This window comes from Rattus rattus, chromosome 1 (assembly GCF_011064425.1).
Source record: "Rattus rattus isolate New Zealand chromosome 1, Rrattus_CSIRO_v1, whole genome shotgun sequence".
Taxonomy (NCBI): domain Eukaryota; kingdom Metazoa; phylum Chordata; class Mammalia; order Rodentia; family Muridae; genus Rattus; species Rattus rattus.
The window spans coordinates 221,287,264-221,291,783 of record NC_046154.1 but is presented as its reverse complement, the minus strand read 5'-3'; the positions used below and the strand labels follow the sequence as shown (position 1 = coordinate 221,291,783).

Sequence of the window (4,520 nt, the reverse complement as noted above, 5' to 3'; positions counted from 1 at the left end):
TAAAAATGGTTGATATTGCTCTGCACTTGATATTACTTTTGAAATCTAATTAATCACATCTATTTTGAGTGATAAAAAGAATGGTCTCAGAGATGAAATAAGGGTCTCTTACCTAGGGTTCCACCAAATATCTCTAACTCATCTAGACAGCTGCAATGAGGAAGGAGGGGGAGATAAAAAGGCGATCCAGTAGTTCTGAGACAATTAGAGCAATTATTGTTGCTATTCATAAAATTTAAATATTATAAAATGTGACCACAGTATGAACATTGTTGTAGTTTTATTTAGAGTAATATAAAAAGTCCATTTTTTTATTTTTATCTTGTTTTGTTTGAATTTATGAAGCTGTTTAATTAGCTTTTTTAGCAATTTAGAATCATCAGTTTGTGCAGATACATCCTGTTTGTTGGGATGAATGAGATCGCAGGTAGCCCTGGAACTTAAAAATCTGACAGTCCACAGTGTTTCCTGATCAGACTTGTGGTTCTCTCCAATCTCGTATTTCTCCTCCAAATCAAAGATATTGCCATTCTGGTGGCTGGGCTTGATCAGCTACTTCTTCTTGAAGTAAGAATCAGTCAGGTGTTTGGTATTTCAACCTTGCTCATATCCACTTTTGTTGAGGTGGCAAGGACAAATATCTGCTGTGTTCTGCCCAGAAGAACTGTATTGAGGGCAAGTTATCCAGTCACAAAAAGCAAGCCTCTGCCTAGCAGCTTCAGAAAAGCCACTGTCTTGCCTCTGTGGCACCAGGTGAGGATCATCAGGACCATCCCAGGATTTATACTGGCAGGAAGCATTCTCACACACATACCCAAGGGTTTTTGCCAAGGCTCAGCAGCTTCTGAAGCATGTATTATAGGAAAATGCCTAGGCATTTTTTGAAACTTCCCATCTGGACACTAGCATTCTTCATGCCACCAACTGGTTTTATACAGAAGCAAGGACCTTTTTTGTTTTCCTTATTCTTTTCAACCTTGGACTTTGCAGCTGAGTATTTCCTTTTCTACAAGGCTTTTCCAGAATACATAACATCTACCCATTCCTCTAGCCAGACAGGGTTTTGGCTGCAATTGGGGCTTTCTCGGGCCTTGAACCTTCTGGTCTCTCCCTTTGGCTATATTAGGGCAGCAGAGGCACCAGGTATGGCGAAACCACCCAGTGTTTTTTTTTTTTTCTGCATGTTTCTTCTTTTTTTGCATAAGGCTTCTTAGTGTTTTCACCTTCACCTTGCAACGATTTGAGAAAGAGAAATGAGGTCCATCTTTTCCAGTCTGTAAACCAAGAAGTATGCATTTCTTGATATTGGCCAAAAGGAATAATCCTTGTGGATCTTTGATTCTTTTCATTCCATGAAATACTTCACTATGGTATTATTTTCTTGTTCTTTACTTATTAAATTTTGTTTCAGTGTACAGAAACCAAAATTATTTTTATGCCACTTTGTTAGTTTATATTCCAAATTACATGGTTTAGATCCATTAATTTACAGGGAATGCTCTCAACATTACATGTACACAAAAATAGAAATGCAAGGATTCACCATGCAGAATTGATTTAGAATTGTAGGGAAAAAGAGTAAGAGTATCCATTTATCAGAATGCTATAACTTCTTTCAAAAACATAAAGGAACATCAAATAACAAGCATGTAGGAAAATAGGGATTAATATAAAACAGAATTTTCAGAAACATTCACAATTTGCATCATCTTGAGTGCATACATTTTAATAGAAATAAAACATATAATATGTTTATTTAGGTTGATGGTCCTAAATATAAGTTGCTAAATTTACACATATTTGAATGCAGGACTGATCACAAAATGAAAATATTAATAGACACGAAATGTGGCTTAGGTGTTAACTCGCATGCTACTAGTATTATAAGAACACATCTTACTAATTCCCAATTGCCATCACTTCTCTCATTCAGAGAATTACATTTGAGAACGTCATGTATTAGCCAGCTTTTGAAGATTATATAATTGAATCCTCTTTCCTATACTTTTGTGTCTTCTCTTATCTTAATATTTTGATTTAATAACATATTAAATATGTATATTATATGGTATGGTAAAGAGCAGTTTATTTCTCTGAACCAAATATTTTATTGTTGGCTACTTTAGTTTGTTTTGGCTCATCTTGTCATTGTTCATCTCCACTGACTGATACCTTTAGTTGTGTAAAAATTTTCTCAGACAGGAAGTCCAGGAAACTGACCAAATTCATCAGGACCCTTCCTTGTCACAGTAAACCATCAAAGGTGATTCTCCTCTCACATGGAAGAAAAACTGAGCTGCAAGGAAGATTTCAACTGGAGCAGCTGCCTGAAGAAGCAAACCAGCTGAACGCCTGGAAGAAACTTAGATCAGAAACCATGTGAAACGTTATTAGGTTTGTAGCCTATCACCCATAGTTGATAGTTGATAGTTGATAGTTGGGCTTTAGTTATGCAGTTGTCTTAGTATCCTATGTGCCCTGTAGGTAATCTTTCACCTCTACTTTTAAGTAATCCAGTAAAACTCATTGGTTCACAAATTTGCACTTTGAAGTATCCATTTTTGTCTGTAGTGGGCTCTCTATAAAACAGGTATGTTGCATCTCTCAAAGAAAAGTTTTGTCACACAACATAATTGACATTTGAATATGGACCAAGAAGAAGCAATTATTAGTTGAGGAAAAGTGCACTGTCCTAGTATATCAGGGCATGCAACTGAGGCTGAAAAGTCTGAGACAGGATCAAACACAGAGGAAGTTCCAAAACCTTTGTCATTAGCTGTCTGGTTTCTGCTAGTAGGTATTTGTCCTATGCTAGTGGTTACATGGTTTTTGCTGTGGGAAGTGAGACATACCATTACATCTGAGTCATCAAGATTAGAAGTTTCTGTGAAAGGAATCCCAGGAAAGCCCAGCTGTCTTTATGAAAATGGTATGGCATGGAATGCCTACTTGATGAGTGTGGTCTACCACATGAATATGAAGATGCCATAAAAAAATTAAAGGTTTAGTGAAAGTTTTGTAGTCTATACAATTATTGTGAGGGGGTTGAGATTGTCCAAAAGCAGTGTCAGAAACTGACTAGCCTCTATTTTGTGTAGGTCAAAATGAACCGAAGCTGAGCAGGCTGCTGACAAGGAATTTGTTTGTGTAAAGAAGGAATTACAACAAGAAAGGGAGATGTGGATGGATTTCTTACATCTTCTGGGTCAGCCTCTGATTTGGCAAGTACTTTAAACGAACGGGGCAACGAACTGGAGATGTTAGCCAGCTGTTTCTAAAGGATTGGACAGGGGAATAATTATTCCCTTTCCCTCCCCTGTCCATCCCTCCCCCCTTATGGTTGCTTTCTTCTCCCTCCCAAGTGGCAAGGAGGGGTCCCCACTTGGACTCTTCAGCTTATTGACTGTATCTTGGGTATTCTGAATTTTTTTTAATTTTGCTAATATCTACTTATTAGTAAGAACGTACCTTGTATGTCATTTTGGGTATGAGTTATCTTACTCAGCATGACATTTTCTGTTTCTATTCATTTGCCTGAAAAATATAGTATGTCCTCATTCTTAATAGATGAGTAATATTTCATTGTGTAAATGAACCACATTTTCTGTATCCATTCATCTGTTGTAGGACATCTGGGTTGTTTCCAGCTTCTGGCTATCACAAATTAGACTGCTATGAACATAGTGAAACATGTGTCCCTGTGGCATGGTGGGGCATCTTTAAGGTATATTCACAAGAGGGGTATTTCTGAATCTTTAGGTCGGTCTACTTCCAATTTTCTGAGGAACCTCCAAATTGATTTTCAGAGTGGTTGTACCAGTTTACAATCCCACCAGCAATGGAGGAGTGCTCCTTTTTTTCCACATCCTCCCCAACATGTGTTGTCACATGAGGTTTTGATCTTAACCATTCTGATTGGTATAAGGTAGAATCTCAGGGTCGTTTTCATTTGCATTTCCCTGATCACTAAGGACTTTTAACATTTCTTTAGGTGATTTTAGATATTTTTATTGAATATTTTATTTATTCACTTTTCAAATGTTATCCATTTTCCAAGATTCCCCTCTGGAAATCCCTTGTCCCATTCCCTCATGTCCTGCCTCCATGAGGGTGCTCCCACTCCCAACCACCCACTACCTGCTGCCTCCTTGCTCTGGCATTTTCCTACACTGGGGCATCAAGCCTTCACAGAACTAAAGGTCTCTTTCCCACTGGTATCCGGTAAGGCCATCCTCTGCTACATATGTGCCTGTAGCCCTAGAGCTCTGGGGTTCTGGCTGATTGATATTGTTGTTCTTTCTATGGTTTTGTAAACGCATTCAGCTCCTTCAGTCCTTCACTAACTCCTACAATGGGGTCCTTGTGCTCAGTCCAATGGTTAGCTGCAATCATCCTCATCTGTATTTGTCAGGCTCTGGAAAAGCCTCTCAGGAGACAGCTATATCAGGCTCCTGTCAACAAGCACATAGTTCCATTCATTTGCCTAGGAATTTAAAGTAGTCATTGTTTTTAATAGCTGC

The 4,520-nt window shown here is 38.1% G+C and overlaps 1 pseudogene; it reads right to left on the bottom strand.

The window, feature by feature from the left end:
- Nucleotides 1–362: 362 nt before the first annotated feature.
- Nucleotides 363–1,030, bottom strand: LOC116887455 (annotated as a pseudogene).
- Nucleotides 1,031–4,520: the final 3,490 nt, after the last annotated feature.